This window comes from Alligator sinensis, unplaced genomic scaffold (assembly GCF_000455745.1).
Source record: "Alligator sinensis unplaced genomic scaffold, ASM45574v1 scaffold447_1, whole genome shotgun sequence".
NCBI classification, from domain to species: domain Eukaryota; kingdom Metazoa; phylum Chordata; order Crocodylia; family Alligatoridae; genus Alligator; species Alligator sinensis.
In genome coordinates, this window is record NW_005842123.1 from 1,359,786 (window position 1) to 1,370,835 (window position 11,050).

Below are 11,050 nucleotides of genomic sequence, written 5' to 3' on the forward strand. Positions count from 1 at the left end.
GGTGATCCTCCCCCTCTACGCGACACTGGTCAGGCCGCAGCTGGAGTACTGTGTCCAGTTCTGGGCGCCCCACTTCAAGAGGGATGTGGACAACATTGAGAGGGTCCAGAGGAGGGCCACCCGCATGATCCGGGGACAACAGGGCAGACCCTACAGTGAGAGGCTACGGGACCTGAACCTGTTCAGCCTTCACAAGAGAAGCCTGAGGAAGGACCTGGTGACCGTCTATAAACTCACTAGGGGGGACCAGAAGGGTTTGGGGGAGACCTTGTTTCTCCTAGCGCCCCCCAGGATAACAAGGAATAACAGCCACAAGTTGTTGGAGAGTAGGTTTAGGTTAGACATCTGTAAGAACTACTTCACAGTCAGGGCGGCTAGGATCTGGAACCAACTTCCAAGGGAAGTGGTGCTGGCTCCACCCTGGGGGTCTTTAAGACGCGGCTTGATGCCTACCTGGCTGAGGTCATTTGAGCCCAGTTTTCCTCCTGCCCAGGCAGGGGGTCGGACTTGAAGATCTACCAGGTCCCTTCCAACCCTACTTCTATGATTCTATGATTTCCCAGCTTTGGTAGAGGCCATGTGCAATGCCCCTTCCATCCTGCTCCTCTCCACAGGGTTGGGAACAGGGCGCAGGAAAGAATGGATACCAGAGATATTGCAGCCAACCTCTTCCTGTTCTGGATGGGACTGGCTATGGGCAGCTGGACCTACTGCCCTGCAGGCCTGGCCATGTGCAGAATGGGGAGCTTTAGTTAGAAATGAGGAGTGTAAACTCCAGTGTGCAGTTCCAGCAGAGCTGGTCTCAACTGGAAAAATTAGTTACAATCATCTTGCTCGTGAGGTCCCAGGGATTCTCACAGGGGTATGAAGTTGGTGGTGCTTGTTGGTCCTGAGCTGAGCATTCACACAGGCAAATGGCCAAAATTGGCTTCTGTAACAGACTGCCAATGTGGGCTCACCAGATTGGCTTGACATACTTACCCTAGGCTAGAAACAGTGCTGGTGAACTCTGAGCGACCCCAGGATGCAGCAGGGGAGCCCTGCCCTGTGGAAAAGGAGAAGCCAATCGGAAGAAGGGGTTTTCAATCCCCTCATTCGCATGGAAGGGGGATGGCCGGAGCTGGAGGCCAGCCACCCTGAGCCCTGGTTGGCTGGTTTGCAAGTCAGGGAGGGACTGCCGGGGGGGGTAAAAGCAGCAGCCGAACTGGCGTGTGGGGGCTGCTGACAGTGACTCTGGGGAATGATGCAGGAGGCCTAAGAAGAGCTGGGGTGAGCTGACCCAGCAGAGGGAGCAGAGACTCACTTATTAGGATCAGCCAAAGGCAGCAGTGTCTGGATATTGGTCCCTTAAAGCAAGGAATTTCTTAGATGGCAGCAAATTGCCAAACTGTGGGAGGGATTGGTTTGGATCGTGCTGGCTGAATGAGAAAGGGGCCCTTGTTCTTGTTATCTGCCCTCCAGGTGCCGGACATCCTGGGCACCATTTTTTTATCTGGATGCCGACAGTCCAGGAGAGGTCTGTGAGAGGCTTCCTGTTGGAAGGCGTTTCCATTCTTGCTGGCTTCCATCTAGAGGCAGTGACCAGCAGCCTCCTTTGCAAGCCTCTGCCAATGGACAGGTACTTGCTACTCCCTACCTCTTGTGCCTGGTGGCGCACACACATCCCACAGCCTGGCAAAGCCCATAGTTTCAAGTCAGCTGCAGATCCTTTGGGATGTCTTGGTAAGAGTCAATGTCCTAGTGTGTTTTCATAGGAAATGCCAGGCTTGTGCCTAATGGCACGGGCAGAAGACATCACTGTGCCCCAACCCCGTCCTAGACCAGGAGAGCCCTAGGCCTTTGCTTCAATGTCCTATTGCTTCATGACATCACAGGAGTATCCACAGCTCCTATGTAATTTGTGTTAAATTGCAGTGACACCTCTGGAGGGCCTTGGTGGAGATGATTTCTTCACGCTCCACATACTACACTTGTTCATGAGCAAGATTCAACATCCAGCTGGCACAGATGGGAGCTCAGCTGGGGACACCACAGCCCTCAGACCTCTAGCAGTAAGTGACAGCCCAGGCCCAGCTCTGTCAGTTCCCCTTGAGCGCTAGAATCCTAATCCTCAAGAGCTTGAGGTAGGATGCCAGGCTGTGTGGCAATCTTTTCTCCCCTGCTCTCCTGTCCCCCTGGTCACCCCTGCTCTTCCATCAGCAGCAGAAACAGCAGCTTCATGCTACATAGCTGACTGACTCCATGAGACTTTGGAACTAGAAACTCCTGTAACCGAGAGGCTCTTTCTGCTTTGCAGCTCTCCATTCAGGCTGCTGGTGCCCCCGTACTTCCGAGGCAGAAATGCAGGGATGTGACTGGGAGTGTAAGGTTGTGACTGGGAAGGGAGCCAAGTGCTAAGGGAGCTGCTGCCAGAGCTGTTCTGTGCTCTCCTGGATGTGAGGAAGAGACCTTTAGACTTGGAGTTATGGATTTCCAGGTGTCTTCCACAGGCTGACTCTGGTCTTCCCACCATCCACTCCAGCCCAGTGTTTAGGGAGCTGCTCCCAGAGATCCTCTGTGCTCTTCTGGAACAAGTTGGCTGCACTGTGGGGCAGGACATGCCAATGCCCACAGGGAGCATCCGGCAGAGGAAGCTGCTGAAGGGGCAGGTGTGAGCAGTGGGCAACCCTTGCAGGTAAGGAATAGGCTGGACCTGCTTTCACAGGTTTGGCCTCAGTTCAGGCTGTCTGCCTGAAGGGTGTTCTTGTCCTTGCCGAGGGCTGTGCTGAGCTGTCTTGGTCCTGAGAGCTGAAAGAAGCAGGGGGTTGTCTGAGAAGAGGGGTTGTTTGAAATGTTAAGTCTGGGAGGGTCTATTTGTTCCTCCAATCTGAGCTCCTCTGGGACAGGCCAGGCAGTTTCAGCCCAGGGGCTTCACAATCTCCATTAGTGACCAGCACACACTGGGCTCCCAGTGCTTGGGACCTGAGCATGTTACTTGTGCATGTTCCCATGCTCTACATGTGGCCTTTGTCCTTGTAGGGAGACAAAAATGGCGGCCCAATTCTTTCCATAGTGCATTTGGCTTGGGAGAGCCTCCATGCATCCCATCTGGCTTCCAGCACTGATTTGTGCAAGGCCCTGCCCTCCCTGTCAGGGAATTGCAAGACATGAAAGAGAATGGCAGCATCAGTCTGATCCGAGCTGCCTGCCTTGTGCAGCAAGTGGTCTGAGTAATGGACCTCCTGAGTAACGGAGTTTTGGTTCTGCTCTGGCCGCAGCATCTCATTACAGTCTGTAAATCTGGGCCTTCTCTCTCCCCAGGCTTTCTATGGAGACCATGGCCTATGCCATATTTAAGAGCCTTGGGAAGAGAGTGACTGCAGCCCTCTGCAAAGAGGGAACTCGGCCACTCCCTGAGAGCCCCCAGATGCACCAGGAAGGCATGTGCCAGCTGGCCAGGTAAGAGAGGCAGGCTGGATTGCATCTGTCCTCTAGGCAGTGGGACAAGTGGTGGAGAGGGAACTTTCTGTGCTGAACCTGCACGGCTGTGTGAGGCTAGAGACGTGGAGCTTGTGCTCCAAGAGATGAGAGCTGCCGCCTCAGAGCAACTGAGGGTTGGCAGTGCCCAGCCAGTCCCAGAACTAGTGGTTTTCTCTTGCAGGGCTCTGCTCCCGTTGGGCATAATAATGCCCAAATTCATAGGGCAGGTCTTGCAGTGGGTCAGTTCCACAACTGAAAAGTTGCATATTACTGGTACGGCCTTCATCAGCTAGGTAAGGCTCCATAGAGAATGAGCAGCTTGATGAAAAGGCAGCTGTTTGCTGTGCTCTAGGAAGGAGGATCACTGGAAGCAGTTGAGAGGTTTCTCTTCCATCCTTGCCCTTGCATCGCCACTTCTGCCACATGAGAAGGAGAGGCAGACAAGGATTTCTTTACTTACCTGCCCCTGCTGAGCCCTCATCCTAGCCAGCAGCTCTGAGTTTGGTCCTGACTAGCGCATCTTCTATATCCACCCAGCATCCCAGGAAGACACTACTCTAAAGCAAGCAATGTCTTGATCTACTCACATCGGCATTATCTCTCCCACTTAGTCTAAGCCCCTGTCTTCATGATTTGCCTGACTCTAAGCAGACAAGCCTCCCCATGTCTGACAGGAGAGCACTGCACGCTGAGGCTCTTCCTCACGGTGTTCTGTGGGATTCTGCTCTGGCACGGGTTATTTTTCTGCTGCAGGGCTGGGCTGTTGGGAATGACTGTGCTGGATCTCACAGACGCATTGATTTCTTTTAGCTTGTGACCCCATCATCGAAGAGCAGAAGCTCCTGAAGCCAGTGCTTCATCTACTTCAACAGTGACCAGGGACTTTAATAACAGATGGCAGCCAAAGGACTGGGTAATGTAGTTTGTGGTGCCCCTGAGCAAGTGAGGTTGAAATCCTTCTGCACTCTAGAATGCAGCTTGACTGTAGAGACCAAACAATGAGGTAGGGCCGAAAGGGTGCACAAGAACCTGAAGTGTGTCCAGTTTTGCTGTCTTGCCCCTTGTGGTGTCTCTGGAGACAGTTGGGTGTAACTAGTGTCATTTTGGTGCAGAAGTGGGTGCCTTGTGTCTCGCAGGCATATGGGAATGTAGTCACGGGGGCTTGCTCAGATGAAGTCCCAAACGCTCTGAATGGGAAAGCCCAAAGGTGAGTAATGTTAGCACTGATTGATGTGTCATGTCTTCTGTTCATACAGCTGAAAAAACACCAGAACGTCATCCTGGAGACCTTGTTCCAGGTATCGTTTGTGCCTACCAATGCTCAGATCACGCGGGGAGGGCATGCACTCACTGGCTGCTGTCTTGAATCATCTAGGGACAGATGCAGGGGCCCTGGTTTGGGATGTAGTCACACACATCAGGACCTTCTTCAACCATGTGAGTCAGCGGCACTCCCCATCCCCATTCCAATGCTCTTCATTTGGGGCCATTTCAGAGGTAGGAGATGCACTTGCTGCCCCTTGTTCCAGTCCGAACTGGAAGATCTTAAGTTCTGTGGAAGAGATGAGTTTTCAGGAGGAAAAGCAAGTGAAGAGAACGGGATGACAGGAGGGACTCTAAGGAGACTGGGTGAGGCTGCAACTGTGGTCACGGGGCTCGGTAGGGTTCTGGGGCTGTTCTCTGCTGTGTTGATTCTCCTGAGTTGGAAGCAGAGCTAGGCAGAGACAAGTGAGCACAGGGGCTGGGGGATTTGGTTTTGCTGGGATTTGGAATCAGAGCCCCCAGTGACAGCATGTTCAGGGAACGAGGCTTGCTGCTGCTCCCTGAGCTCCACTGAGTGCACTGGCTCCTGGGCAGCCCACCTGGAACAGGAGCTGTCAGAGCCTACCTCCATGGCAGACCACCTGGCAGGCTGGAAACCAAAGGCTCCTGTCAGGAGCTGTGCCAGGCCCATGAGAGAGAAGTTTGGTTGTGAGCACGCTGGGGTTTTTCAGCCACAGGGCAATGACAATCTTCGCTCAATGGCTTTCACCCTGTTCAGTGCCCTGGCAGGCTGCATAAAGAGAAGACAGCACGCTTATTATAGGAGTCAAGTGAGGCAGAGCTTGGCAATGCTCCTGTTTCATCTGGAGGACCCCAACCCGCAGATGGCCATGGTAAGAACCAGTGACACTGATTTCCTCAGCCCCACCATGTCTCCACAGTCCAACCCCAGGGGCACCCTGCCCTTTCTGCATCCAGTGGTGACCGTCCCTTTCCACTCAGGCGGCTTTATCCAGGCACCTCCTTGAGCTTGGGGCTGCCTCCCAGGTCCAGGGCAGGTTGCACATCTGCCCCCTGTGCATGTTGAAAATCTTCCTGCATGGCCTTACTGAGGGGGAGATGGGTGCTGTCTGTAGATGCCATATGAAAGGCAGGAGAAGTCCTTTCTTTGCTCACAGTCACTCCTTTGTGCCTAGTGCCAGTCACCTCCTGGCCAGGCCGTCCTGTTCCTGGCCTGGGCTTAATCCTGGGTCAAGAGGCAACCCTTGGCCTCAGCTCAGCAGTCAGCAGGGAATACAGACCTGGTGTGACCATGTTTTTTCAGGAGTGCAGAACAACGTTGGACCTCTGCTGCCCTTACCTGGGCTTAAGGAGGGTTCAGGCAGCCCTGGCCTTCCATATCCAGGGGTCAGAGCAGGTGAAACAAGAGCAGCTGCTGCGGGACGTCTGCAGGCACTTGGTGAGTGAGTTCGTGAGTGGCAGGAGGTGACTGAGGGCAGGGCTCATTGTAGGATGGAGGGAAAGAACTGGGGCACAGTGTAAATAACTGCAAGGGTTGGGTCTAGGACCATGAGGCATGGGACAAGCCAAAATTGTTCCTTCTAGTCCCTTGGTGCTCCCATTTCCTCCTGATCAGTACCAGTATGTGGTGTGAGAGCACTTCTCACCAGAGGGAGCTCACATGTCCTTGGTTCCCTCCAGGCCAAAGAAAAACCTGCTCTCCTGGAGTGTCTCTGCCAGGCAGCCCAGAGGCATTACTTGAGCCTGTGGCCAGAGATCTGGGTAGCAGCCATCAAATTTATGGGTGAGAGAAGATGCCTGGTCCCTCTTCATTCTCCCCCTCCACTCCGCACCTTCCCCAAGAGTAATGGTAAAGCTGTTGCTGAGCAGGATCAGGCTGTTAATCAGCCTGTGCCTCAGGTTCCCCAGAAAGGATTTGGAAAGGATGATGCTCCTGGTGTTGCAATGCTGGTGTTGAGAGGGATTCAACCAGACAGTATGGCTGGGGGGTTCTGGCAGACAAGCCCTGTGCCATGATTCAGTAGTCCTGAGTGGTGGAGACGTGTCAAGGACGTGGTCACCCAGCACGGCTTACAATTGCTTAGCACCACTTCATGGGGAAGGCAGATGAAAAGGGTCACGGGCCTCCTGGGCCACAGAGTGCAGGGTCCTGGGAAAAGCCCTGTCAAAGAGATCTCTGCACGATCTTATTGAGCCCATCTTGAAACTCCTTGGGCTTCTCTTTCTTCTGGGAAGGAGGCTGCATCTCCCTGCATGTCCACCTGCTTCTGGAGTTCCTGCCACCCCAGTTTGTCAGGAAGGCTGAGTCCCTGCTCGGCCTGCCCCTGTGCTCAGGGTGCAGAGAGGCTCCCGGTGCCCTTTACACCCCCCGTCCAGCCCAGGGAGAGAGGCAGATTTCTGTGGTTTACCAGAGACATTGGGAGCAGCCTGTGTGTAGACTGCCTTTTTCTTCCTGACTCCTGTCGGGACCCAGGGCAGCCGGCCAGCAGCTCTCCCTGACTCCCACCCGGGTAGATAAGGGTCCGGGGCCTTAGAAGGCCGTCAGGCGTGTACTTGTGACGCTTGGAGTGGAATTAATTAGGCGGACGCTTATCGGTTGCAAAGCAAGATTATTTACTCACACCGTCAAGGTGGTGAAAGACGGAGGTCAAAGATACTTGGTTAGTTACAGCTTAAGGTTCGTAGGTCATAGGTCGGTCTGCATAAGAGTTCGTCGGTTGGGCAGAGAAATGGAGAAAAAGGTCGGGCCGGCAAGTCGTCGATTTATGTCTGAGAATTGGGTCGAGACGGGGGAAACTGACAAGTGATCAATTTGTCAGATACTCTCACGCATACGTTCAGAGGTTTGTTCAGGTGTGTGCGCGGAGGTCTCCCGTTCTTCACGGAAGTGAAGACGGGTTTTATTTGTGTAATAGCCAATTGCTTTTTGCCACGTCATAAATTTAATTAGAATCGCCAATTGTATAGTGGTCTTCGCTAGGGTGTTATCATAGGGTTACTCCTTGTTTTCTTTGACCAATTATAATGATTTATGTACAGCACAGAAGGCTAAGTTCTATTTCATGTTGGTGTCGCAGTTATAAATTTCTTTTTGACATGCGCAGCAAAAACCTGTTACTATCTTCTTGTTAGTTAACTCTTTGTTAACCTAGTGCAGACTAAAACTGTTTTGAATGGTTTTACTTGTTTGTGACATGGGCACTACTTAATTTGGTTGTGACAACTCCCAGCCCTTTACTCAGACCATGAGACCCAACAGTGAGCGTGTTGGCTACAACCCACCTGTGATGGCAAATACAGCACAGGGGAGTTGAAGACTTGCCTCTGGGCTGAGTTCTCCTTGTGCCCTGACCATGGGAAGTTGATCTGTTCTCCCTGTTTTGTGTTTAGGCATCATTCTGGAGTATGCTACCCCAAGGAGTGCCGAACGGATAGATATTGCCCACTTGCTGAGCTGTAAGTCAGAAATCCAGCCCCTGCACTTCCCTTCTGGAGCCCAGAAGAAGCTGAGAAGCTACAGGGACTGACCCCTCCTGCTTTGGAGCCCAGTGCATCTGCTCTGCCCTGAGGATAGCCTAAGAGAGCCTTGCCCCAAGCAGGCTGCTCACATTCCCCTGGTGCAGCAGGGAGAAGTTGAATGCATCTCCTGCCTGTCCTGCCCAGGCCCCTTCCCAGCCACAGCTTCCCAGGCTCTGGCCTCCCTTGGCTTCCTGGGGTCCCTCAGGTTGGGGAAAGTTGTAGCCAGTGCCACTGCCAATCCTCCCCTGGGCAGCTTGTCTGTAGGGTCCCTTCATCAGGTGCAAACCAACATAAACCAGGCCTGTTCCACACTAGGCCTGAGTGCCCAGTTGCATCCCCTTCCTAAGAGCTGCCATTGCCAAGGTTTCTGGTGAGAGGCAGGAGAATCTTGTCATTGGAAGCTTCCTTCATGGGCAGCAAAGCTGCTCAGTGCCCAGCAGAATCAGCATCTCCCCTCAGCTGGGAATGCAGGAAGTTCCCAATGGAGCAGCCACAGCCATGTCTGTGTGGGAAAGTGTTTCTGTATGTGTTTGATAATGAATTATGTTCTGTGTTCTTCTGATTGTTGTTGCTTCTCTTCTCCTGAACACGGCAGAGACAGAGGAGGGTGAAGCATTGTAGCTTCGGGAGTGTGTGTCTGCTTGGTTTGGGCTTTATGGTCAGGTTTGGGTATCTTGCCTTTTGGTGGGGTTGTGTGGGCAGTGAACTGGGTACTGCTGCTGAGGGCATAGGTGTTACCACATGTTAACCAAGATGTGGGGCTCTGCCAGGCAGACAGGCTAGGTACAGGTGTTGGGGAGGTTAGGGGGAGGATAGATTGGGTTAAAAATGGCCACCTGATCTAACTGAACTTCTGTACAGTTCCCAGCACAGCCCTGGGGCTTGAAAAGCCCAGCCACTGGTCCCAGCCCTGGGGCTACTCTCTTCCTAGCCCCCAACCCCTGAATGCCAGGTTATTTTTAGTCCCCTAACCCCTGCCCCCCATGCCACCACTCATGGACCATCCAGACACCCTAGACAATGGCAGTGGGGCACAGAGCCCGGGCTGCAACAGCAGCCTGCCTCTGCCCTACAGACAAATTTGGGGGGCATGTGCCCCTGGGCCTCTCCCAAAGTGTGCACAGTGGTGGGACACCCCTTCCCCTGGACAAGCTTCCCGGGCTCTGAGCATCCTACAACCTACCCTGGGGCCCCATTCACCCCAGCCCCTGCCAGTGTCCCTGGAAAATAAGCATCAGCAATTGTGTTCTCTCTGAGGGGTTTTGAAACATGGGTAGGGCAGACATGAGCAGTTACAAGCTCAGGTGGGCAGGAAATGGGGTTTCTCTCTTACAAATAAAAAACATCTAAAAATGCTTCTCTTCTGCATCAGGATGAAACTGACCTGAGGAAATGTAGCGCAATAGTCCTGTCACTGCAGGCTCCACCAGCTCCACCCTAGCCACAGATTTCCCTGGCTTGAATATATTCTCTGAAGCTGGTGCCTCTCTAGACAGGATCCCTGACCCTGTGCCACACTTGGAGATAGACTCTGGGGTGTGATGCAATTACACATTAGAAGACAGCCTTTGCTCTGAAAAGCCTTTGTTTCCCATTGAGCATTTTGCCCATATTGCAGAAGGGAGGTTAGTCTTGGAGATGGAGCACAGGGCCCAGCAGTCAGAACTCCTGGGTGTTCTTGGTTCACAAGTTATTGGGCTTAGTACGGTTAATTACTGCATACTGGGTGACCTTTTCTGGCTTGTGCTAGGCAGGAGGCGAGAGCAGCTAATCACAATCAAGCCTAGCCTTAAAGTCTATTAAAATCCTGCAGTTATCTGCAGAACACAGGATTTCTTGCCCTTTCCTTCTTTGGTGCCAAGTTCTAAGCGGTATTCCATGTGAAAGCTGTGCTTTAAATGCCACTTGTTCCATTATGAAGATTTCATTTTAAAAATCAGCCAAAATTCGATATCTTCCATGTGCCAGGTAGCCAGATTCTAGCCGTATTGGTCTAGAGGAAAAAGCAATCAGGACTCGTGGTAGAGGTAATATCTTTTATTAGACTAACCAGAGTTTTGCAAAAGAAAAATGTCTTTAATTGCAAGCTTTATCAACTTGCAAGCTTTATTGAAGATACTGAATTTTAGCCAATTTTTTAAATGAAATCTTCATAATTTTACAAGGAGGAAGCAAGTTTGAGCACCTGAAACATGAGATCCTGCTCCTGCCTTTGCTCGAGGTAATTTACATCATCACAGAGCTCAGAGACACCTCACCACATAAGAAATGCCAGCCCAGGAGAGCACTCCATCTATTTACTCCTCTGTGAAATATGAAACACCATAACCAGAAGGAAATATGACTACATCCTGCTTACCACCAAATAACTTTAAGGTAAACGGACTATTCCAACTTTTCTCTGAGCCTAACCTGCCTCTGAAATTATCTGTTCCAAACAGGAGATATTACCACACCTTCAACTCTCCTATGAAATATGAACTTTCATTTCTACCCAGGAGAACTTGTACAATCTTTTCTCTGATGCCTGAAGAAGGGTGCTTGTGCCTGAAAGCTTGCAAATAATTTTTTTTTTCCAAAAATCTAGTTGGTCTAATAAAAGATATCACCTCTACCAGGAGTCCTGATTGTTTTTTCCTCTAGACCGATACAGCTACAACCTGGATACCTGACAGTGTGAATTAGGCACACTTTTAGAGAACCTCACTACTCACATCTCTGCACTGTTAGACACCTAAATACTTTTAAACAGATCTGGCCTTGTCTACCTGAAGAGAAACCTATTGTG

At 51.8% G+C, this 11,050-nt stretch overlaps 1 pseudogene; it reads left to right on the plus strand.

Annotated features, from left to right (window-relative positions):
- Positions 1-10,171, plus strand: part of LOC112550483 — an 18,006-nt pseudogene extending 7,835 nt beyond the window's left edge.
- Positions 10,172-11,050: the final 879 nt, after the last annotated feature.